Source organism: Procambarus clarkii, chromosome 73 (genome assembly GCF_040958095.1).
Source record: "Procambarus clarkii isolate CNS0578487 chromosome 73, FALCON_Pclarkii_2.0, whole genome shotgun sequence".
NCBI classification, from domain to species: Eukaryota; Metazoa; Arthropoda; class Malacostraca; order Decapoda; family Cambaridae; genus Procambarus; species Procambarus clarkii.
In genome coordinates, this window is record NC_091222.1 from 14,462,611 (window position 1) to 14,489,311 (window position 26,701).

Sequence of the window (26,701 nt, forward strand, 5' to 3'; positions counted from 1 at the left end):
CTAGCTCAATATTATATTTAATACTCAACAAGCAGAGTCTGCCTGTTCTGTAACAAGATTCTTCTTGCGTCAGGCAGGGAAGACGGGAACAAAAACGCATCAGGGATATCAAAGTGCCCTGAATATAAGTGACCGTTAATTTACCATCCCTCTTATCTAATCCAAACCTATGAATTAATGTATAAATATTTATTTAAGAACTCAAATTGACCTCTGGTTTACAAATAAGAACCCAGGGTCGTAACACCTTACATGGTATACAAGTTAGGGAAACTAGCCTATAGTTCAGTGCCTCTTGCCTGACACCCTTTTTGTATATTGGGACTACATCAGCTGTCTTCCAAATTTCCAATAGGTCTCCTGTTTCTAGTGACCTGTTATACACCATAGAATGGCACACTTAGTGCCTCAGCACCTTCTTTTAGTATCCAAGGTGAGATTCTGTCAGGCCCAACAACCTTTGTCACATTCAGCTCCAACAGATTCCGTTTGACCTCATCACTGGCAAGGTCAAATTCTTCCAAGGTCGCTTGGTTTACCTCATTTAGTGCAGGGGCTACTCCTTGTTCTTCTGTGAAGACCTCCGGGAATCTCCTGTTGAAGTCTTCACACACCTCCATGTCATTCTCCGTATATCTGTTCTCCCCTGTTACGACCCTGGGTTCTCCAGTGGAAACCAGAGGTCAAAACTTGAGCTATTAAACTTTCTGGTAGTACAGTTGAGTGCATCACGAACGGCAATTGTTTGTATCTTCCCTGCCAGACGTAAGACTATTATTGTTTCTCAAAGAGCATTTAAAGACTGAGCTGGGGGTTGATTATTAAATAATAACATAGGCACCAACTTTGCTTACTAATACTTTCTAATCATTTGTAAAGTAACAATACGTTGCATAGGGGAAGATCTTTAATGTGCTTAGCTGCACGATCAATTAGGCTCCTTCCGGCACCACGACATGGGAGGCCTAGCTGGTCGCTAGGAGGTTCTTCTCTGGCTGGCGTTCGTGCGGACGAGACCTACTCTGTGGCTGCACCCCTAATCTCCTCCCTTCTCCTCTTACTTATTTCCCTTACCTTAAGTTCCTGTACCCTTAAGTTAAGTATTGTATGATTTCTAAGTGTACCTACTCTGGTAGTAACGATTGGTGAGACCTGGGGGTAGTAGTTGCCAGTGTTTTGGGTAACCCTAAGGGTTGTGTTTTGTATTAGGGTACCACGTGGTGTCTCTACCCTAAGCTGCATCCAGCTTCAGTGCTTATCCAGTAGTACTTTACCCTAGCTTATTATTAGTGTAAACCTTGTATCCTGCCTATGTGGACCAAGGCTTTTAACGTAAGATAGTGTGGTAAAGTTATTATTATTGTTATTGGTGTGAGTGTATATGGGGGGGTGTTAAGGGGTTAATAAATAAGTACATGAATTACAGAGTATCCCTTCTTCCTGTGTGGGAGTGCATAGATCAACCCTTAGACTAACATATATGGTCTAGTAGCAAGTTATTACTACTGTGGATAGTTATTTTGGGGGCCGGGCCTTTTAGCTCTCCCATATTTGATACTCTGTCTTCTAACTACCCTTACCCCTTAATAGTACCAGTTTCCCCATAGAAGCACCCCACACCCAATTATTTATAACAAGTGGCCCCCTCCCCGCTCAGCTCGTTGTCGCCAGTGTGGGGGCTTCGTGGGCGGCTGCTGGAGTGTGATGCTCCTTAGGACAGTCCTCTGTCCTTTTCTAGCCTTGTGCTCCTGCTGCCGTCCTCTCCAATTCTGCTGGGCACCTTTTCCTTTTCCTTCTGTTTCGTTTTTCTCCCCCCTCTTCTCCTATCTGCTTGCCGTTTCCTGCCGACCTTTTGCTCGTTCTGGTTCTTCCATGGACTTCTTCTGTTTTGACGCCCGGGTGCTTGAGGAGGCATACTCATGCACCCGTAGAACTGCAGTACCCGACGTCGAGAGCGAGGGGAACCTTTTATTGTCAATCCCCACTTCGTCACTGAACCCGATCTCGACGGACTGTCGGTTTCTTAAGGTGGCGTTTGTGGGGCGTATACTCACGACGCACCCCTAGGAGGCCCCGACGAGATCGGCGATAGCTTCTTGTTGGGTGTCCTGCCTCTAATTGTGGCTCCATGGTGGGTGTGGGGGCACATTCGTGAGTGAATTCTTAATTTCGTCAAGATGATAACCCCTGTTTCGGCTGCTTCTGGCTTACCTTTTCAGGCTCGTGGGGTGGGCGACCAAGCCCCCGAGTCGGTCCGTATTGGAAGACCGGGCTCTGTAGCCTCCGCTGCATTGGGCCCCGACCTTGCTCCTCCTTTGGCCTCTCTGACTCCTTCCCCTGGCTCCCCTCCCTCCTCTGTGGTTGGGTCGAGCCCCAAGCCCCCAGTGGTGACTACCTCGTCCCCTGGCGCGGCTCCTTCTCTAGTTGTAACTACTGCGCCTTTTAACCCCTCTCTCTCTGGGGGTTCTCACCGCCGTCCTCGTCACGGCCGCCCTCGCTCGATTCCTTCCAGTTCTGCTACCTATCAAGCCTTGTTTGGTCCCGCTTCGTGGGCCAAATATTTTGATCTCCTCCCTCTTGATTCTGCGCCTCCTGACGATTTCTCCCTTCATCGACATCTCATTGATTCCGTGGATGCCTCCATTACTTTCAACCCCACTCGTCTCGGTACACGTGTCGTTGCTGCTCCTTCTCAGGATGCTGCTTCCCGCTTGGCTGCCTTATCCTGCCTTGGCGAGACCCCCGTTCGGGTCTCGAAGAACGCTCAATTGAATGCCAGTGTTGGCACTATTTTGCTCCCGCCCCATGTTGCAACCGGTGTTCGGGACCTGCGCGACTGCCACGACGATATTCGCCATATCCTCACTGCCCAGGGCCATTCTATTCTCCAGGTGGACACGTTTACTCGTCCCCCTCGTGGTAGTCGCCGTCAACCCCTCCGGGTTGTGAAGATTACCTTTGATGGTAGGACCCTTCCACCCTCTGTCATTCTTGCTGGTGCCAGGTGCTCTGTCCAGGAGTACATTCCTTCTCCTCGGCTGTGCAACAAGTGCTGGAGGTTTGGGGATGGTGCCCTCCGCTGCTCTGGGACTGTCTCTCTCTGTCCTTTGTGTGGTGGCGAGGGTCACTCTAAGTCGGAGTGCACTTCTCCCCAGGCTCGTTGCCTCAACTGCGGTGAGGCCCATCCTACCTTCTCCCGTGCGTGTGTCCATTACAAGCTTGAGGCAGCCGTCCTCAACCTGAAGCACCGGGAGCGTTTATCTTTTCCTGAGGCGAGGCGCCAGGTTCGCCGGCTCCCGCCTTATGCTAATATCTCTTATGCTCGCGTGTTGCGCTCTTCCTCTCCTCGTCCTTCCCGCCTTCCTCAGACTCACAACCGTTTCCGGGCCTTGGACCCTGATGCGCCCACTGCCCCCTCCTCTGTTCCTTTGGGTTCTCTCCCGAAGGATCCTCCTCCTGGTCCTCTGTCTGGGGTTCCCCTTCCTTCTACCCGGTCTGTCGTGTCTTCTGTGTCTTCTTCCTCGTCCCCCTCCGATCCTCCTTCCCTTCCTCTTCCTCCATCTATTGGCTCTCCCCACCGCCTGTCGGTGCGGGCGGATGTCCATCGCTCTCCTAACGGCCGTCGTGTGTGCTCTCGTTCGGCTTCTCCTGTTGAGAGACTGGAATCCGTTGCCCGGTATGTAGTTGCTGGGACACCGGTCTCTTTAAGTCAGAAGCGTAAGCCTGGCTCCTCTCCTTCCTCTTCCCCGGCGGGTAAGAAGGCTTCGCTTTCTTCCTCAGCTCCTCCTTCTGGCTCTGTTGCTCCTTTCCCTCCCGTTTCAGTGCTTGCGCCCCCTGTTCCTGCTATGGAGGTTTCTTTGGCCCCTGCTTCCCTTTCGGTTGCTGCTCTTGCTGGGGTGCGCTCCCCTCTTTCTACTCCCCCTCCTCCTGCTGCTGTCCTTGACGGCTCCTCTCCGTTGTCTCCTCCTCTTCCTCCTCCTCCTCCAGACCCTGCCCGCCCACCTCTGCTCTGTTCTCCCGTTTCCTTCCCTCCGTCTTTGCTCAGTTTACCCATGCCCCCTAACCCTGACTTTGCTGACCCTGATCCCGACCCTGATATTCTTTAACGTGCTCTGTTGGTCTTTCGCCTTTGTTTCTTCCTTGTTCTCTGTTTTTGTCCTTTCTCTTCTCGTCGTTGTCCATTCTTCAATGGAACGTTCGAGGCTATTACGCCAATTTCCTCGAACTCCAACTTCTGATTTCGCGGTTTTCGCCCCTTTGTGTCTGTCTCCAGGAGCCAATGCTTGGTGCTCGTCCTGGTCGTTTTCGTGGCTATTCCTTTCTTTCCCCCCCCCCCAGCCATTGCTGGGGCTTCTAATTCTTCTGCTCTCTTGATTCGGGCTGATGTTCCCTTTGTTCCTTTACTTTTTCCTTCGCCTCTCCATTGTTCTGCTGCTCGTATCTTTGTGGGGAAATGGTACACAGTTTGTACCATTTATCTCCCCCCGAGTGTCCCGCTCTCTCTTCCTGATTTGAAACACCTCCTGGATTCCTTGCCGGAGCCTGTGCTCCTGCTGGGTGACTTCAATTGTCGTCATTCTCTTTGGGGTGACGTTCTGACGAATACCCGGGGTCGCCTCCTTGAGCCGTTTCTCCTCTCTTCTTCCCTGTCTCTTCTGAATTCTGGTGAGCCCACTCATTTGGACTCTCGGACTCGCACCCTTTCTTGTCTTGATCTTTCTCTCTGCTCTTCTTCTCTTTACTTAGATTTCACGTGGCAGGTTCTTGATGACCTCCATGGAAGTGATCATTTCCCCATCCTTGTTTCCTTTTTCTCTTTTCGCCCTTCCCTCTCTTTCCCTAGGTGGCAGTTTGCTAAGGCAGACTGGACCCTATTTACCCTCAGTGCTGCTCTCCCTGACCTCTCCTTTCTGCCTCTCTCTCGCGCTCTCCTCCTTTTTCATGACACTGTCTTCAACGCTGCCCTCCGCTCTATTCCTCGCTCTTCCTCTCGGGGTCCACGGAAGTGCGTTCCCTGGTGGAATGCGGACTGTGCTCGGGCTGTCCGCTGTAAGCGTGCAGCCTGGAAGAGGCACCGCCGTAGGCAGGCGACCGAATCTTTTCTTTTCTTTCGGAAAGCGAGTGCGGTGGCCCGTAGGGCCATCCGTACGGCTAAACGTGAATGTTGGGCATCTTATGTCTCAACAATTACGTCCGAGACCCCTCTGGCCCAGATCTGGAAGCGTATCCGCAAGATAACGGGTAAGTTCGTTCCCGATGTTTCACCGGTCCTTCACCTCCATGATACTCTTGTGGCGGACCCGTTGCAGGTCGCTTCCGAACTGGGTTCCCATTTTTCTTCTGTTAGCTCTGGTCTTCATCTTCCCCAATCTTTCCTTCTTCGTAAACCTGTCCTTGAGTCTCGTCCTTTAGATTTCTGCACTCATCTTCAGCTTCCCTATAATGATCCCTTCTCTCTCTCTGAACTTCGTTCTGCCCTGGCCCTCTGCGGTTCTACGGCGGCGGGCTCCGATGGTATTCATTATGAGATGCTTCGCCATCTCCCTCCGAGCACGTCTCAGTATTTACTGAGTCTGTATAATCGGATCTGGGAGTCGTCGTCAGTCCCTGAGGACTGGCTCGATGCCGTTGTCCTCCCTGTTCGCAAACCGGGGTCTCTGGGTACTTCCCCTAAGGACTTTCGCCCTATTGCTCTCACAAGTTGTGTCTGCAAACTCTTTGAACGTATGGTTAACGTTCGTCTGATGTGGTTCCTGGAACACCATCACCTCCTCTCCCCTTCTCAATTTGGTTTCCGCAAGTGCCGCAGCACGACAGATGTCCTGGTGAACTTGGAGGTCTATATTCGTACTGCTTTTGCTGCGAAGACCTCCGTTGTTGCCGTCCTTTTTGACCTAGAAAAGGCTTACGACACCACTTGGCGTTATCATATCCTATCTCAACTTCATTCTTTTGGCCTTCGTGGTCATCTCCCTCTCTTTCTCCGCAGCTTCCTCTCTCGTCGTTCCTTTCGGGTGCGCCTTGGTACCGCTCTCTCTCCCTCTTTTCAGCAATACGAAGGTGTGCCCCAGGGTAGTGTTCTGAGCACTACTCTTTTTCTTGTTGCCCTCAATGGTCTTCTTTCCTCTCTTCCTTCTGGTGTCTTCTCCGCTCTCTATGTCGATGATCTTACCCTTTGTTGTCAGGGTGATGATTCGCCTCTCCTTCAACGCCGGCTTCAACTTGCAATTGATGCCGTGTCGTCTTGGGCCACAGGTCATGGCTTCAAGTTCTCTACTTCTAAGACTTGTGCCATGACTTTTACGCGGAAACGGGTTGTTCTTCGTCCCTCTTTGTCACTTTATGGTCATCCCCTTGAATACAAAGATTCCGCGAAGCTTTTGGGGTTATTCCTTGACACTCGTTTGTCTTGGTCTCCCCATATCTCTTACCTCCGTGTTGAGTGCTCTAAGGCCCTTACCCTCCTTCGGGTCTTGTCCCATACTTCTTGGGGGGCAGATGGGCGCACTCTCCTTGCTTTACATTCCTCTCTCGTCCTGTCTAAGCTCGATTATGGTTGCCCTGCTTACTCGTCTGCTTCTCCTTCTACTCTTCGCCGTCTTGATGCTTTGCACCATACTGGGTTGCGCCTCAGTTCTGGTGCCTTTCGTTCGACTCCCATCCTTAGCTTGTATGTTGACACTGGCCTCCTGTCTCTCCAGGACCGCCGTGACCGCTACTGTCTTCGCTATCTTGCGCGGTCCTTGCAACATCCTTCCTCTCGCCTCTGTCGTGCTTTAACTTTTACCCCTCCTGCGGTTCCTGTTCCTCTTCACCACCTCCCTCTTTCTGTCCGGTTATCTCGCCTACAGGATTCTCTCTCCGTTCGTATTTCTGATGTTTCTCCTCGTGTTGTTCCTTCTTTGCCCCCGTGGAGGGTCCCTCTTCCGCGGTTTTGTACTTCCTTGACCCGTATCACTAAAGCTTTTACCCCTCCTACGGTTCTAAACGCCTTTTCCTCGAGCACTTTTCTTCTCACTCCCGCTCCGTTTCTGTCTTCACCGATGGGTCTAATTCAGCGGACGGTGTTGGCTACTCTGTTGTTTTTCCTGATCGCACTTATATGTGTCGCTTGCCTCCGGAGACTAGCATCTTTACAGCAGAACTTTATGCTATTCTCTATGCTCTTCGTCTCCGGCTTTCTCGTTGTCAGTCTTCCTTTGTGGTTGTTGTTGACTCTCGTAGTGCCCTCATGGCTCTCGGGTCCTTTAATCCGGTTCATCCAGTAGTTGTCGAGATCCAGCATTGGCTGTTTCTCGTTCACAGTAAATTTAAGTCGGTTGAGTTTTGTTGGGTTCCCAGCCATATTGGTGTGTCTTTAAATGAGCGTGCGGATGCTGCCGCTAAGGAAGCTGTCCGCTCTTGTCCCATCTCTCGTAAAGGCATTCCGTATTCCGACTTTTACCCAGTTATCCATTCCTCAGTTCTTACCCGTTGGCAGGCTTCTTGGTTGTCTGTTACTGGTAACAAGCTACGTACTCTTAAATGTTGTGTTTCCTCGTGGCCGTCCTCCTTCCACCGTAACCGGCGGTGGGAAACAGCTCTGGCGAGGTTGCGTATTGGCCATACTCGCTTAACCCATGGTCACTTGATGGAGCGCCGCCCTGCTCCTTATTGTCCTAGTTGCATTGTCCCTCTTACGGTCGTGCATGTCCTTCTTGAATGTCCTGACTTCCAGGACGAGCGTGTGTCTTGCTTTCCGACCGCCCCTCGCGGTCACCTGTCCCTCGATAGAATTCTTGGTGACTCGGATACTTTTGCTATCGTTCGCCTTATGCGTTTTTGTTCTCGTATTGGCATCCTTGGTGATATTTAGCGCCCTCTGATTATTTTGCGTATTTGATGGTGCTACATAGCCTTCCCGGTATGGTGCCTTCTTTTGATAATTACTTACTTACTTACTTATAACAAGTGGTTGGCCAGTCCGGGAGGAACATGATAAGTGTAAAAAATTAGATTCTTGAGTGCCAAAATTAAATTTTTTTGTTTTCCGCAGAACGGTTGTGTGCTAGCCTAGGGTCCAGCTCATCTAGCAAAGGACATTCTTGCACTGACTGGACACCCAGCTGGATCCCTTCATGATTAAGGTTAGTGTGGCCTTGTGTTAGGGGCCGCGCAAATTTTTGTTTTTTTCCAATTTTTGTTTTTTAATTTTTTCTTTGGCTGGGAGCTAAAATTGTTAGTGATGTCATCTGAAATGCAGAGACTGGCAATGGAGTCTTCAGTGGTAGAGATAAAGAAACTTAAAAAGTCTAATTTAGTATTGTTAGGCAAGGAATTTGGCCTAGAATTAAATGACGCGGATAAAAAGTGGACTTTGGTGAATGAAATATTACAACATTGTATTGATGAAGAACTATTGGCAAGTGATACACCTTTATGCCAGCCTAGCCAAGCAGAAAGTGCAGCTCATTGGGATAGAGAATTAGCTTTAGAGTTAGCAAAAATAAAATTAGAGGAGCAAAGACTCAAAACCGAGGAGGCTAGAATTAGAGCGAATGCCACTGGACCTCCACCTGCCGGGGATTCAAACCCCAGGCATTATGAGAAAAAACATAATTTGCCTGAATTTTCCGAGTCGGACCCTGAAAGGTTTTTCAACCATTTTCAGAGATTGGCCATGTCCATGAACTGGCCAAAGGAAGAGTGGGTGAAAATCCTACAGGGAAGACTTAGGGGTAAAGCACAAGATATTTTTATAAACATGCTTGACGACGAGTGTTTTGAATATGATAAAGTCAGGGGAATGTATTTTGCGGGCATATGAAATTACTCCTGAAGCTCACCGCCAAGTTTATCGCAACCTTAGGCCTACTCACAACCAACCGCTCACTGAATTTGTTAATGATCAAATTCGATTGTTTGATGGATGGATTCGCTCGGCGAAAGCCGAAACATACGAGGCTCTCAGGAACTTAATTTTAATGAAGCATTTTATAGATATTATGCCAGAGAATGTTTCTTATTACAATAGAGGAAGGGTAGAGGTAAATTCTAAAATAGGGGATTTGGCCAAGTTGGCAGAAAACTACCAATTGGCGGGCAAAAGGCCCAATAAAAATAATTATACCCCACAGAGTAGCAAAACTTATACCCACAGCCAGTCCAGACCAGCTCATTCTAACCCTTTACCTAATGCACCTTCTGTTTCAGACATAACTAACCCTGTTAAAGTGTCTAGCCCCACGGCACCTAAGGGTGAACCGAAGGGTAACTCTGTTAGTAATGTCTCTTCTCCCCGACGTTTTTGTGGTCACTGTAATCGTTCAAACCACAATATTAGCCGTTGTTGGCAACTGTACCCGGAAAAAAGACCCAATGCTCTAGTTGTGACACAGGGCTTGAGGCCTTCGGAAGGGTTAGGGAGTAAGACCTCCAACCCACAGTGGTTGGACTTGCTTACCCCATTCTTATCGAAAGGGAGACTACTTTTGTCTGAGGGTTCTTCCTGGAAGGACGTGGTGATCTTCCGAGACACCGGTGCCATCCAGACTTTAATTTTAGAGAGTGCGTTGCAAGGTGCCAACACTCTCGACACTGGAGAGGTGGTACTGGTCGAGGGTGTCACTAGTGATACTCGAGCAGTACCCCTCCATAAGGTTACCCTGGAATCTGATTTCCACAAGGGTGTTTGTACAATCGGAGTCACTTCATACCTACCTTTCCCTAATGTTGATGTAATAGTTGGTAATGATTTAGCAGGGGATAAGGTAGGGGACTCCAGACTGCCTATTATGTTGCCTACCCCTAAGGTTTGCCTGGATCCACCCGCCTGTTACGAACCCGGATCCAGCGTCCGAGCACGGAGTAGTAAACGACCGCGCCATCTGTGGGTCGGCTCCCGAAACCCCCCCCCCCCCCGCCAAACGCCGACGACACCTGGTGAGGATGCCGTGTATCAGCTACGAGGGCCAGTTTCCAGTCCCGTTCAGCACTCTACACCGCCGCCACTGACCTCTGGTGAGGTGGTGCTCCGACGACAGCGCCATCTATGGACTGGATACGTCAGGTGTTTGTGCCAGAGCCCGTAAGTAAGGTGTTTTAGTGTGTCCCAGTCATTGATGACGTGTCTGTTTACAGAGTCGACCTGGGACCGCTGTGTTGAAGGTTGAGTCAGTCTACCCGAGGCAGCCAGTCTCCATACCTTGAACGTTGCTGCAGCTGTTGTGAAGTCGTCCCCCCGGAAGAACACTGTGGTGTGTTAGCCTGCCAGTGGAGTGGCAGTAAGAGGATTTACCCGGGACCGACTGTTGGAGACGATCATCCACTGGGGTATTGAGGACAGGAGGGTGATTTGTGATATCACACGAGACTCCTGTCTAGGGCGTACCCCTTATATCGTTCGTGAACTGGCCGTACCAGCCTTGGTGGCTCAGTACCTGCCAGCAGACCAGCTGGACGTGTGGTTGACGGCCTCCACGACGGTGCCCCCAGTGGACCTGTGTTTTGGCTGACCTTTGGCCAGGGTAGGCTCAACTTCTTTGGATATTTCGTTGTGTGGCCACGAAGAAGCACCAAGGACTCGGCACCGAGAGTTGTGGCACCAGAGTCTTCAGCAGAAGACTATATTGTGTATAATCCCCTTGTATAGTGTTAATTCCCCTCCCCCTGTGCACCTTTTGATTTTATATATTTAATTGGTGATGGTGACAAGTATAATCTTAAGTTCTTAGCTTTCTTTCCCTACTCCCTTTTAAGTTACTTGCGTCACGGATCTCATCCCTTGATAGCCAATACTGGCTTGGGAACGGATACATATATCTTCCTCTAACAACATCAGAGTAAGGACCCCGTTGCGTCCCGAGAGGGCCGTAACATAATTGGCATCCCCAGCGGGATCCGTCCCCTTGTTAAGTATGTTTGACAGGGGTGGTGAAGTGGCGTAATCCCTGTAAATAATTCCCCCTGTGTGTGACGATTGTGACGTTATACGTCCTGTGCGGTGCTCAGAGAGACTAAGTGCGATATTGTGCAGTGCGGTGCTCGCTGTGATTAAGCGATTAAGTGCAATATTGACTAGTACTTAGTGATTCAGTGCAATATTGTAGAGCGAAGTGTTCGCTTGGATTCAGTGCAATATTGGGTAGTGCGGTGCCCGAAGTGATTACGTGCAATATTGGCAAGTGCAGTGTTTGGTGCGATAAAGTGCAATATTGGCGTAGAACAGTGCTCGGTGTGTTAAGTGCTAACGTGTAAGCAGTGTGTTCAGTGCTAAGTGTTCCATCTGTGACAATGGCAGACAAAGCTACCATCGATGATCTGGACGATGTTCAGGCTTTTCTGAACAGAGTGGACTGTCTTGCCAGATTAAAATATCTGAGCAAACCAGAGCTTGTACTAGTGAGCGCCTACCTGGAGATCAAGATCCATGCCAGTGATTCCCGTGTGGAGATCTTGTCCAAGGTTCACCGGCACCTGAAGGCAGAAGAGAAACAGGAAGGCGAGACTCCTAGTACAAGGGAAGGTGAGGAGATAGCTTCCACGGAAAAGGAAGATAAGGGCAGCGACGTTGATAGTGATGCAGGTGAGCTTAATATCAGCTTCCTAACAGTCAAAATGCGTGCCCTAGAGATCAATCGTGAAATAGAATGGAAGAAATTAGAAATGGAACGAGAGAGACAAGATAAAGAAATGGAGATGAAAGAAAAAGAATTGGCGATGAGGCGTTTAGAATTAGAAAGAGAAGAAAGAAGAGAAGAACGAGAAAGAGAAGAGAAACGAGAGAGAGAAGAACGAGAAAGAGAGAGAGAAGAACGAGAAAGAGAAGAGAAACGAGAGAGAGAAGAACGAGAAAGAGAGAGAGAAGAACGAGAAAGAGAAGAAAAAGAAAGACAGAGACAACATGAACTAGAAGTATTACGATTAGGTGCTGGACAGAGACAAACTGGAGCAAGCGGTTTCGATCCGGTAAGGAATATCAAGATGGTCCCCAAATTCAACGAGAGAGAAGTTTCGAAGTTCTTCGCAGCCTTCGAGAAAGTCGCTGCCTCTTTGGAGTGGCCAAGGGAGAATTGGGCCATCATGATACAGTCAGTCTTGACTGGGAAGGCCCAAATCGCCTACTCTACGTTATCCCTTGACGACTCCGGCGATTACGATATGGTGAAAAAAGTGGTGCTCATGGTGTACCAATTGGTACCTGAGGCATATAGGCAAAAGTTCAGAAACCTGAAGAAGACCTCAGAGCACACTTTCACCGAGTTCGCCACGATCAAGGAGCGACTTTTCCAAGAATGGTGTGCCTCTCGGAAGGTGAAGACCAAGGAAGACCTCGAGCAGCTGATTCTGCTCGAAGACTTCAAGGATTGTTTGTCTGGAGATCTGAAGACGTACCTAGAGGAACAGCAGGTAGAGACCTTGAGTGCGGCAGCCACCATGGCTGAAGAGTATATCCTGACTCATAGGCCATCTGCTAGGTACGTCCCGAAGACCTATTCAAGATATCCAGCCAAACATAAACCTGAAGATAGAACTGCCCCTCGAAGTGTCGCCAGGCCAACCTCAGATAGTCCTCGGAAGATTAGTCCTAAAAGGGATGTATTGTGTTGGACCTGCGGCAAGAGAGGACATATTGCTGCAAGGTGTCGTGGCAGTACAGGTACTAATCCCCGTAGGGAAGTCATGCTGATGAACAGTATAGTACCACCGACATCCACCCTAGAGAAGAGGAAAGGATTGTTCGCCCCATATACCTCCCAAGGATATGTAGCCAGTGGCCTTTCAAGTACGCCTGTGGTAATACTTAGAGACAGTGGAGCGGCCCAGTCTCTGATTCTGGCAACATCATTACCCGAAGGTATATCGGCTGATGAGATGCAGAAGGTAATCCTGGGTGGATTCCCTTCCACCTTGAACGTTGCCCCATTGGTACAAGTGCATCTAGACTCTCAGCACTTCAAAGGTGAGTGTCGGTTGGCCGTGGTGGATAGTCTTCCCATAGAGGGGATTGACGTAATATTAGCCAATGACTTAGCCCTAGGATTATTACCCAACTGTCCCCTGGTAATGGATAATCCAGGACGTGAAGAGACCAGTCCCATCGCAGCAGTGCAAACCAGGTCTCAGGCGCACCTCCAAGCACCACTAGATCTAAACACTTTGTTTGACTCTCCTCCTATCCCGCAGGTTACAAGCAGCCATACACCAGTCCCGCCCGTCCAGATGCCGGTTCCTGAACGCTGGACTCGAGCCCATCTGATAGAGGAACAGAAGAAGGACCCTCAGGTACGGAAGTTGGCCGACACCGTAGACTCTCCTGCGAAAGGAGGGGATCTATATGTGTGGTCAAGTGGTGTACTGTGTCGCCGGCATCCTCCGAAATACCCCCAGTCAAGTGCGGTAGGTGATCAGATAGTCGTCCCAGCCGTGTTCAGATCTAAGCTGTTAGAAACAGCCCATGCTAATAGATTTGCTGGACATGGTGGGATCTCTAAGCAACCTGTCCTCTTAAAAAGAACGTCAACATTTGCCATTTGACTCTACGGCTGTTTTTGGACGTTATTTTGTGTAAAACTACGTCTATTTTCGCTTCCATGGACTATCTCTTGTTATACAATGAAATACCACACTCTTATTATTCTATAACTCACTGACTATGCTCTGATATTTGTTCTTCAAGTAAAAATATATATATTTTTGCCTTAATTAGGCCATAATCCAGAAAATTCCAGCCTATCGATCTTTATATTTAGGAAAACATCTAATAAATTTGGAAATGAATTTTTCGTTCGCCGACAGTTGCCTGTTACTATTTAACCCTCCATGCTTTAATGTCGCTGGTCATTGTGACTTTCCCAGGATTTATATATGTTTTGTAGTAGCATTTAGTCAGACTACAGTAATTTAACTAATGGGAAACCTCTATAGTTGTCGTAAATTAATAATAATCATTTATCAAATAATAAATTAGCAAACATATGCAACATTTTATGTTACGACTTTTCGGGTAGGCCGTTCTGTTTGTTTACAACCTCAATGGTTCAAAATACACAATACTTTTAATATATAAGTGACTAAGTATGCTCTAATATATGGTCCTCAATGAAAATTATCGTTTTTTTTTTGTTAATTTGTCCATAATGAATAAGATTCCTTACTGTTGATCTTTATATTAAGAAAAACATCTAAACAAATTGGTATTGTGTTTTCGTTCAGATAAAGTTTCCAGATACTATTTCCTAGTTATCAATTAATGTAGGTGGTTATTTTAATTCGCGGCTACCAGGGGCTTTCTCCCATTATACAACATAAATGTACTCACTAACTATTCTCTGGTATCTGTTCTTCAAGTAAAATTACCTATTTTTTTGTTTAATTAGTCCATAATTCATAAAATTCCTTCAGGTCGATCTTTATATTTAGAAAAACATCTAATCAATTTGGAATTTAATTTTTCGTTCAGCTACAGTTACCAGCTACTATTTCATTGTTATATTTTATGTCGCTGGTCATTACAATTTTCCAAGAATTTAAACAGCTAAACAGCAAGTAGCATCTTGTTAGAGTACAGGAATTTACCTATGGAGAACCTCGATAGCTGCCGAATATTATTAATGATTATATATGTAATTTAAAATAATGAATTATATACCATTTCTTATGTTACGTCTTTGGCGGGTAGGCGGTTCTGCGGGTTTACAACCGAATTGTTTAAAAATCACACTATTTTAAATGTATGAGTCACTAGTATGCTCTGATATATGTTCTGCAATGAAAATAAAGATTGTTTTGTTGTTAATTACTCCATAAATGTATAATGTGTTAATTCAGTCTAAAATCTTTTTGCAACGTTTATATGCGATATATGTAGCTGGAAACTACCTAATATTTAAAAATAATAGTTACAACATTCTATTAATATATAATGTTGAAATAAATATCACACAAAGTCTGTATATCTGTTTTTAGATGTCTTATAAATCTTTTTTTAAAATAGTATTAATGATTTTTATGAATCTTGAGTAAAAATTATGTTAATTATTATTAATCTAATTGTTATTATTTTAAGTAAAAGAATTGCAAGTATTCGCATAACCACGGGATCTCTGTTTGTGTATGAATGCACGAATTTGTTTTTGTTATGAGATGGACGCCTTAGAAAGCATGGTGTAGGCCACCTGTGGCTCGCATCCGATCCCACGATCGTCGTCGCCCCTAAATCAACACAACAGGTATTTAGTATTTACGATTATAATAAGTAATATTTCTTTTATAATAATATTGCAGCAGGTGGTGTAGTGGTAGGACACTCGCCTGGCGTTCCGCGAGCGCTATGTCATGGGTTCGTATCCTGGCCGGGGAGGATTTACTGGGCGCAATTCCTTAACTGTAGCCTCTGTTTAACGCAACAGTAAAATGTGTACTTGGATGAAAAAACGATTCTTCGCGGCGGGGATCGTATTCCAGGGACCTGCCCGAAACGCTACTCGTACTAGTGGCTGTACAAGAATGTAACAACTCTTGTATATATCTCAGGTTAGGGGCTAGGCATTTACACTCTTAGGTCAGCAAACTAGCTAGAAGGTTAGACTATTAGACTCCACTGGTCAATCGGGGCCCTGCATGACTCAGCTTATCCTAACCTAGCCCAGCTTAAACCATCTTAGCATAGTTCATTCTAGCTGTGCATAGTGCTTGCACAGCCTTGCTTATCCTAGTTTACCTCTTCCTAGCCTACCGTAGCCAAGCCTATCCCAGTATACCCTTACCTAGTCTTGCCTAGCCTAACCCTGCCTTGCTTTTAAACATGACCAGTCCTTCCTACCCTAGCCAAGCCCTGACCAGCTTAGCCAAGCCAATCCCTGCCAAGATTTAGCATAGCCTTGCCTTTTTATTAATATATAGAGGGTACCACCTCTGGTTGAGTATGTAGGAACCCTCCACTTATAGGGTTGAGAGTTCCATATATATATATATATATGTATGTATGTATGTATGTATGTATGTATGTATGTATGCGGAAAATCCACAGAGAAATATGAAATGAGGTGATCGTTTCGGCTTTGTTAAAGCCTTTGTCAACACCAGACTGACCACGGGATCAGTTAGATCAGTTGCGTTAGGTCAGTCTGGTGTTGACAAAGGCTTTAACAAAGCCAAAACGTTCACCTCATTTCATATTTCTCTGTGGATTTTCCGCATAAAATGATCAGTGTTTTGTGATCGTCAATTGCATATATATATATATATATATATATATATATATATATATATATATATATATATATATATATATATATATATATAATAGTGTTCCTCACGTGTGCCCCAAAGAATGAGGTGATTTGATAAAATGCTATGCCCAAGATTACCATCCGAGTGCCGGCGGGGAAGTGGTTCATATAGCCTCGGCTATCACTTCCTTTTGTCCGGTCGTGATGGTCAAGCGGATTAAGGCGTCCCTGTACATACCAGTTGTGGGAGTATGGGTTCGAGTCACTTCTGGGGTGTGAGTTTTCAGTTGTATATAGTCCTGGGGACCATTCAGGCTTGTTTGCATTTGTGTTCCTCACGTGTGCCCCAAAGAATGAGGTGATTTGATAAAATGCTATGCCCAAGATTACCATCCGAGTGCCGGCGGGGAAGTGGTTCATATAGCCTCGGCTATCACTTCCTTTTGTCCGGTCGTGATGGTCAAGCGGATTAAGGCGTCCCTGTACATACCAGTTGTGGGAGTATGGGTTCGAGTCACTTCTGGGGTGTGAGTTTTCAGTTGTATATAGTCCTGGGGACCATTCAGGCTTGTTTGCATTTGTGTTCCTCACGTGTGCCCCAAAGAATGAGGTGATTTGATAAAATGCTATGCCCAAGATTACCATCCGAGTGCCGGCGGGGAAGTGGTTCATATAGCCTCGGCTATCACTTCCTTTTGTCCGGTCGTGATGGTCAAGCGGATTAAGGCGTCCCTGTACATACCAGTTGTGGGAGTATGGGTTCGAGTCACTTCTGGGGTGTGAGTTTTCAGTTGTATATAGTCCTGGGGACCATTCAGGCTTGTTTGCATTTGTGTTCCTCACGTGTGCCCCAAAGAATGAGGTGATTTGATAAAATGCTATGCCCAAGATTACCATCCGAGTGCCGGCGGGGAAGTGGTTCATATAGCCTCGGCTATCACTTCCTTTTGTCCGGTCGTGATGGTCAAGCGGATTAAGGCGTCCCTGTACATACCAGTTGTGGGAGTATGGGTTCGAGTCACTTCTGGGGTGTGAGTTTTCAGTTGTATATAGTCCTGGGGACCATTCAGGCTTGTTTGCATTTGTGTTCCTCACGTGTGCCCCAAAGAATGAGGTGATTTGATAAAATGCTATGCCCAAGATTACCATCCGAGTGCCGGCGGGGAAGTGGTTCATATAGCCTCGGCTATCACTTCCTTTTGTCCGGTCGTGATGGTCAAGCGGATTAAGGCGTCCCTGTACATACCAGTTGTGGGAGTATGGGTTCGAGTCACTTCTGGGGTGTGAGTTTTCAGTTGTATATAGTCCTGGGGACCATTCAGGCTTGTTTGCATATATATATATATATATATATATATATATATATATATATATATATATATATATATATATATATATATATATATGTCGTACCTAGTAGCCAGAACTCACTTCTCAGCCTACTATGCATGGCCCAATTTGCCTAATAAGCCAAGTTTTCATGAATTAATTGTTTTTTCGACTACCTAACCTACCTAACCTAACCTAACCTAACTTTTTCGGCTACCTAACCTAACCTAACCTTTAAAGATAGGTTAGGTTAGGTTAGGTAGGGTTGGTTAGGTTCGGTCATATATCTACGTTAATTTTAACTCCAATAAAAAAAAATTGTCCTCATTCATAATAAAATGGGTAGCTTTATCATTTCATAAGAAAAAAATTAGAGAAAATATATTAATTCAGGAAAACTTGGCTTATTAGGCAAATCGGGCCTTGCATAGTAGGCCAAAAAGTGTGTTCTGGCTACTAGGTACGACATATATATATATATATATATATAATGTGTGTGTGTGTGTGTGTGTGTGTACTCACCTAGTTGTGCTTGCGGTGGTTGAGCTCTGGCTCTTTGTCCCGTATGTATGTATTCATATATATATATATATATATATATATATATATATATATATATATATATAAATATATATATATATATATATATATATATATATATATATATATATATATATATATATATATATGCGAACAAGCCTGAATGGTCCCCAGGACATATGCAACTGAAAACTCACACCCCAGAAGTGACTCGAACCCATACTCCCAGAAGCAACGCAACTGGTATGTACAAGACGCCTTAATCCACTTGACCATCACGACCGGACAAAATGAGGTGATAGCCGAGGCTATATGAACCACCCCACCGCCGGCACTCGGATAGTTATCTTGGGCATAGCATTTTACCAAATCACCTCATTCTTTGGGGCACACGTGAGGAACACAAATGCGAACAAGCCTGAAAGGTCCCCAGGACATATGCAACTGAAAACTCACACCCCAGAAGTGACTCGAACCCATACTCCCAGAAGCAACGCAACTGGTATGTACAAGACGCCTTAATCCACTTGACCATCACGACCGGACAAAATGAGGTGATAGCCTCGGCTATCACCGGACCGGACAAAATGAGGTGATAGCCTCGGCTATCACCTCATTTTGTCCGGTCGTGATGGTCAAGTGGATTAAGGCGTCTTGTACATACCAGTTGCGTTGCTTCTGGGAGTATGGGTTCGAGTCACTTCTGGGGTGTAAGTTTTCAGTTGCATATGTCCTGGGGACCATTCAGGCTTGTTCGCATTTGTGTTCCTCACGTGTGCCCCAAAGAATGAGGTGATTTGGTAAAATGCTATGCCCAAGATAACTATCCGAGTGCCGGCGGTGGGGTGGTTCATATAGCCTCGGCTATCACCTCATTTTGTCCGGTCGTGATGGTCAAGTGGATTAAGGCGTCTTGTACATACCAGTTGCGTTGCTTCTGGGAGTATGGGTTCGAGTCACTTCTGGGGTGTGAGTTTTCAGTTGCATATGTCCTGGGGACCATTCAGGCTTGTTCGCATTTGTGTTCCTCACGTGTGCCCCAAAGAATGAGGTGATTTGGTAAAATGCTATGCCCAAGATAACTATCCGAGTGCCGGCGGTGGGGTGGTTCATATAGCCTCGGCTATCACCTCATTTTGTCCGGTCGTGATGGTCAAGTGGATTAAGGCGTCTTGTACATACCAGTTGCGTTGCTTCTGGGAGTATGGGTTCGAGTCACTTCTGGGGTGTGAGTTTTCAGTTATATATATATATATATATATATATATATATATATATATATATATATATATATATATATATATATATATATATATATATATATATAATATTTTATATATCCTGCCTGAAATGCTGCGTGTACTAGTGGCTTTACAAGATAGTTCTTATAAAGATAGCATTTTGTGGTTATTTTCTATATCTGGTTCACCTAACAGTAAATAAGTACCTGGGAGTTAGACAGCTGCTATGGGCTGCTTCCTAGGGATGTGTGTGTGTGTTTGTATTCATGTTGAATTTTACAAAGTAGGAAGAGATGTTTGTAAAAAAAAAAATCAAATATTTTTGAAAGTATAAGTAGATTTGATATTTTTCTTTAATTGTTTATGTCTGCTGTCTTGCCTCCTTTATAAAATGGCATCATTCTTGCTTTTTTAAGGATATCAGGAAAAGTAAGGCACTCCAGAGATTTGTTGACTCCTTCCTAGTGTTGCCTAGCCCAGCCCAGCCTAGACAAGGCAGGCTGGGCATCCTAGCCTCACGCAGCTTAGCCCCCACCTACATGTAGCATCCCAGTCCATCCTAAGTGATCATTACCTTACTGGCTGTGTTTTCTCTTCAGCCCTGAATGTAATGTGGTGGAACATAAGCAGATACATATCAGGTCTTAGAGAATCTGTACTTCATACATTTCTTAATAATGTCTCACAAATATTTAAATAATTAAAAAAAAATTGTATAATAACTTCATATTATTCTTGCAATTTATTTTTGCATTTTTTTTTATACAAAATTTACAATTTAAAAGATTACCTCTATTTTTAGATTGATGACTTGAAGACTACAGTGCCATCCACAGCAAATCATGGTCTTAAAATATCTCCTAGCAATGACGAGACCAATTTTCACAGAGATCAAATTTTTGCTAAGCAGTATTCACAGGTAAATATATATTATATATATAATATTATATATAAAATTAACTACTTCATTGCTCAAAGCACCTTTAGACATTCTGAGAGTTGTGCTATTTTATTAAAAAATTAATTAGGCTATATTTTAATGTTTTGTAATGTTTTCATTACTTTTTTTGTTTTGAAATATAAATTGTTGAGTTTTGAAACATTTTGACATTAACTATACCTGAATATTTATAAACAAAAAAATACCAGAACTATGTCCTTGACAATTGCACTAAGAAGTCTTTGCCAAAATCAGGTGCTCAGTGCAGTAGTTAAAAACTTAAAAGTTGTACCACCTCTGGTGCAAGATTAGGGACCCATAGCCTCAGAGAAGAAAATAGAGAGTACTCAGAGAAGGCCTTGAATAATAGGCAGGCTGTTTGTGTGTTTCGACGGTAAGCTTGCTGACACCAAATGTAATTACCTAAGTGTAGTTACAGGATTAGAGCTACGCTCGTGGTGTCCCGTCTACCCAGCACTCTTTGTCACATAATGCTCTGAAACTACTGACGGTCTTGGCCGCCACCACCTTCTCACTTAACTTGTTCCAACCGTGTACCACTCTGTATGCGAAAGGAAATTTTTTTATATTTCTTTGGCATCTTTGTTTAGTTAGTTTAAATCTATGACCTTTTGTTCTTGAAGTTCCAGGTCTCGGGAAATCTTCCCTATCGATTTTATCAATTCCTGTTACTATTTTGTACATAGTGATTTTATCACCTCTTTTTGTTGTCTTCTAGTTTTGGCATATATAATGCCTCTGACCTCTCCACATAGCTCTTGCCCTTTAGTTCTGGGAGCCACTTAGTAGCATGTCTTTGCACCTTTTCCAGTTTGTTGATGTGCTTCTTAAGATATGGGCACCACACAACCGCTGCATATTCTAGCCTTGGCCGAACAAAACTCGTGAACAATTTCTTTAGTATTTCGCCATCCATGTATTTAAACGAAATTCTGAAGTTAGAAAGCATGGCATAGGCTCCTCACACAACGTTCTTTATGTGGGCCTCAAGTGATAGTTTTCTATCTAGAATCAACCCTAGACCTCTTTCTTTTATCAGAATTATATAAAGATTTCTCACATAATTTGTAGGTTGTGTGGGATCTATGTTCTATTCCACATTCCATAACATGGCATTTATTCACATTAAATTTCATTTGCCAAGTGGTGCTCCATATATTTATTTTGTCCAGGTTTTCTTGAAGGGCATGACAATCATCTAAATTTCTTATCCATCCCATTATCTTAGCATCATCAGCAAACATGTTTATATAATTCTGTATTCCAACTGGTAGATCATTTATGTAGACAATGAACATTTCTGGTGCATGTACTGTGGTACTCCACTTGTGACACTTCTCCAGTCCGATTGCCTCTGATTACTGCCCTCATTTTTCTATCAGTCAGAAAATTTTTCATCCATGTTAGAAGCTTACCTGTCACCCATCCAAAATTTTCTAGTTTCCAGAACAACCTCTTATGTGGAACTCTGTCGAAAGCCTTTTTTATGTCTAGATAGATGCAGTCGACCCAACTACCTTTTTCCTTTAAAATCTCTGTGGCTCAATCATAGAAACTGAGTAAATTCGATACACAGGATCTTCCAGATAGAAAACAATACTGTCTGTGTGATATTATATAATTTCTCTCCAGGTGTTCTACCCATTTAGTTTTTATTATTATTATTTTTTTCAATCTTTTCACTGTTACACTTGTCAATGATTCAGGTCTATAACTGAGAGAGGTGGGGTCTTCCCTGTTGCCACTTTTGTAGATTGGAACTATGTTAGCCTTTTTCCACATGTTTGCTATGACTCCTGTACACAGGGATGCCTGAAAGATCAGGTGAAGTGAAAGGCTGAGCTCAGATGCACATTCTCTCAGAACCCATGGTGAAACTCCATCTGGACCAACTGCTTTGTTCTTACTTAGCTCCTTTAGCATATTTTCCACTTCATCTCTAGACACCTCTAAACGCTCTATGATGTTCTCAGAAATTCTTATTGTGTCTGGTTCTCTTAAGATTTCATTTTGTATAAACACACTTTGGAACTTTTGGTTTAATGTTTCACACATTGCATTATCATTTTCTGTGAATCTGTTTCCTATTTTCAACCTCTGGATATTATCCTTTACCTGCAATTTGTTGTTTATGAATTTGTAGAATAGGCCCAGTTCTGTTTTACATTTATCCATTATCCCTTTTTAAAAATTTCTTTCTGCCTCTCCCCTTACTGCTGTATAGTTGTTTCTCGCATCTTTGTATCGCTGGTATGATTGGGGGTTTGGCTTCTTTCTATGTTGATACCTGCTTGATGGGGTTCTGCTCTTCTACTCCCCAAGCCCGGCCCGAGGCCAGGCTCGACTTGTGAGAGTTTGGTCCACCAGGCTGTTGCTTGGAGCGGCCCGCAGGGCCACATACCCACCACAGCCCGGCTGATCCGGAACTTCTCTTAGAAAACAGTCCAGTTTTCTCCTGAAGATGTCCACGGTTGTTCTGGCAATATTTCTTATAGTCGCTGGGAGGACGTTGAACAACCGCGGACCTCTGATGTTTATACAGTGCTCTCTGATTGTGCCTGTGGCACCTCTGCTCTTCACTGGTTCAATCTTGCATTTTTTTCCATATCGTTCACTCCAGTACGTTGTTATTTTACTGTGTAGATTTGGGACCTGGCCCTCCAGTATCTTCCATGTGTATATTATTTGGTATCTCTCTCGTCTCCTTTGTAGAGAGTACATTTGGAGAGCTTTGAGACGATCCCAATAATTTAGGTGTTTTATCTCGTCTATGCGTGCCGTATATGTTCTCTGTATTCCCTCTATTTCAGCAATCTCTCCTGCTCTGAAGGGGGAAGTGAATACTGAGCAGTACTCGAGACGGGACAACATAAGTGACTCATTCTCACTCAAGTGAGTACAACCATTGTGATGGGATCCCTGGATTTGAAAGTTCTCATAATCCATCCGATCATTTTTCTGGCTGACGCAATATTTGCTTGGTTATGCTCCCTAAACATTAGATCGTCGGACATCATTATTCCCAAATCCTTGACATGCTGTTTTTCTACTATGGGAAGATTCGATTGTGTTTTGTACCCTGTATTATGTTTCAGATCCTCATTTTTGCCATACCTGAAATTTATCACTGTTAAACAACATGTTATTTTCTGCTGCCCAATCGAAAACTTTGTTGACATCTGCTTGTAGTTTTTCAATGTCTTTCATTCCATTTTTGTGTCTTTTGGTCTGTGGCCCTCTCTCAATTTCTGTTGAACCAATCCTGTTTTCTGGCCCTGCATCTCTGTTTTGGTATGAATGTTTGTGTGCCTTCATTGTATATTTTGCAAAATTTGGCATACATTTAATTTACTTCCCTGTCTAGCAACAAGTCTGCCTAATTACTTATTAAAAAAAATTTGAAGTTCCCCATAGTGACCTCTCTTTCTCTTGAAATCAAGTTTATCAACTGTTTCAATGTCCCCATTTTCTGTGTGTGTGTGTTTGGAGGCTAAGCTTGCTGATACCATGTGTGTGTGTGTTTGGAGGCTAAGCTTGCTGATACCATGTGTGTGTGTGTGTGTGTGTGTTTGGAGGCTAAGCTTGCTGATACCATGTGTGTGTGTGTTTGGAGGCTAAGCTTGCTGATACCATGTGTGTGTGTGTTTGGAGGCTAAGCTTGCTGATACCATGTGTGTGTGTGTTTGGAGGCTAAGCTTGCTGATACCATGTGTGTGTGTGTTTGGAGGCTAAGCTTGCTGATACCATGTGTGTGTGTGTTTGGAGGCTAAGCTTGCTGATACCATGTGTGTGTGTGTTTGGAGGCTAAGCTTGCTGATACCATGTGTGTGTGTGTGTGTGTGTGTGTGTGTGTGTGTGTGTGTGTGTGTGTGTGTGTGTGTGTGTGTTTGGAGGCTAAGCTTGCTGATACCGTGTGTGTCTGTGTTTGGAGGCTAAGCTTGCTGATACCATGTATGTGTGTGTGTGTGTGTGTGTTTGGAGGCTAAGCTTGCTGATACCGTTTGTGTGTGTGTGTGTGTGTTTAGAGGCTAAGCTTGCTGATACCATGTGTGTGTGTGTGTTTGGAGGATAAGCTTGCTGATACCATGTGTGTGTGTGTGTGTGTTTGGAGGCTAAGCTTGCTGATACCATGTGTGTGTGTGTGTTTGGAGGCTAAGCTTGCTGATACCATGTGTGTGTGTGTGTTTGGAGGATAAGCTTGCTGATACCATGTGTGTGTGTGTGTGTGTTTGGAGGCTAAGCTTGCTGATACCATGTGTGTGTGTGTGTGTGTGTTTAGAGGCTAAGCTTGCTGATACCATGTGTGTGTGTGTATTTGGAGGCTAAGCTTGCTGATACCATTTGTGTGTGTGTGTTTAGAGGCTAAGCTTGCTGATACCATGTGTGTATTTGGAGGCTAAGCTTGCTGATACCATGTGTGTATTTGGAGGCTAAGCTTGCTGATACCATGTGTGTGTGTGTTTGGAGGCTAAGCTTGCTGATACCATGTGTGTGTGTGTGTTTGGAGGCTAAGTTTGCTAACACCGTGTGTGTACTCACCTATTTTTACTCACTTGTTTAAATAATAATAGGGGTGTGTACCACCTCTGGTGCAATTGTAGGGACCCACAGCCTTGAAGAAAATAAAGAGTATTCAGAGAAGACCTTGTGGATTCTCACTGAACACTAATCTTTTCTTCTCCTATCACCCCTCTTATTTTGTTTTATGCTGTATTCTATTATATATCATATAAATACATAGCCAAATGGCAATATTTATTATGTCTATACAAAAAAAAAGACATCCACTTTATTTTTTTTCTCTCCTTTGTTTCTATGTGGATTTTGTTGTGACTAATGATTCTCCTCCTTCCCATCAACAGGTCTTCCTCACTGGGCTTGCTCGGCTTTTGTGTTACTGTGAGGGTGCCATCATCGTTTACCCTTCAAGACTGACTCATGCTGGCATTGCATTTGTGGACTTCCCTTCACAGTAAACAGTCCTTCTCCATATGGTGATTGTCCAGGGCAAGCAGGGTGTGACTGCCATCTTGGAGAAGCAGGGTCTTTTAATATGAAGAATCTTCCGTCTTCTCTACTTATGCCAGCTTGTGACAGCCTTGCATTCTTGTTACTTCATGGCCCTTGGGCCTTTTTTATTTATTTTACATAATAAATTTTTTTTATTAATACCCGTGTTTCACAAGAGATCCTTAACATTTTAAGCACCAATTGTATTGACTAATGTACGTCTTGAATCCTTTAAGACATAAATAGACAAGACATAGATAAATGAGTGAATAATACTGAGTGACTAGGTTAGGGCGAGGAACATAGTACAGTGTCTGACTTTGGAAGAATGCCTACTGTTTTAGAAACCTTATTGCCATGATCATAATCGTATGGGTTAAAAAGCATTTGTTGTCACTCCTACACTGTGGCTTGTTGAGCTTGAAATCTTTGCTCCTTGTTCGTGTTACATCTGACCTTTTGAAGAAATTGTATGAATCAATATCCTCCAAATTGTTCAGTATTTTAAAGGTTTCGCTCTATTACTCTCTCATTTGCATATATCTAAGCATATAGATTAGATATAGATTTAGATTAGATTTTTTAGTCAGGTAAAGGTACATACATTGCAGATGAGTTACAAAGGGACAGACAATGACTAGAGTTCACTAGCTCTATTGGAAGAGAAACGTCTGCAAGACAAGTGTGGGCAAAAATTAAGGTAGCTAAGGGGAGCAGAGCCCGGCCTGCGGCTCACAACGACCCCCAGGGTAAGGCTGAAGAACTAATTCACAAGTGGAGTGATGCAGCATCATCCTCCTCCCTCCCTGCAGAAGTAAGCAGGGAACAGCTCCTCCGACATAATGACAGAAGGATTAGGATAACAAGAACACAATCTAGTGATGACGAGTATGGGGAACCAATTACAGCCAAGGAAGTAAAGGGGGCTATGAAAAGGGTAAAAGTACAGCACCTGGTGAAGATGGCGTCACCTACGACATACTCAATGCACTGTGTGAAGTGTCTGGCAATCCACTACTACACCTGTTTAACAAGTCATTCCTATGTGGAGTGTTGCCCACACAATGGAAACATGCAATAATGGTCCCAATACCGAAACCCAATGACCCTGGCAATTATAGACCTATCAGTCTCATGTAATGCACTTGGAAGATGCTTGAAAGGATCATCCTAAACCGACTATTGCACAAAATAGGCAGGTTAGGGGAGGGGTCAATGGATTTGTTAAAGGACGGAGGACAGCAAACTATAGTTAATTACCTTGCTAATGATACAGCTAAGTACTCCCAATAAACTCGCACCTCGGGGCAAAATTTTAAAATTTAAAATACAATACCTAAAGCCACTAATACGCATAGCGTTTCGGGCAAGTATATACGAAGTAAAACCCAAACAAAGAACTGACTCCG

General features: G+C 44.5%; 1 long non-coding RNA gene across 2 annotated transcripts; it reads left to right on the forward strand.

Moving 5' to 3' along the window:
• Nucleotides 1–15,073: 15,073 nt before the first annotated feature.
• On the forward strand, nucleotides 15,074–25,451 carry LOC138356519 (uncharacterized). Of its 2 annotated transcripts, XR_011224494.1 has the most exons (4): nucleotides 15,074–15,209; nucleotides 20,124–20,240; nucleotides 23,093–23,174; nucleotides 25,145–25,451. It is a non-coding gene; the product is annotated as an uncharacterized lncRNA (long non-coding RNA). The 2 variants fall into 2 exon arrangements; XR_011224493.1 differs by lacking the exon at nucleotides 23,093–23,174.
• Nucleotides 25,452–26,701: the final 1,250 nt, after the last annotated feature.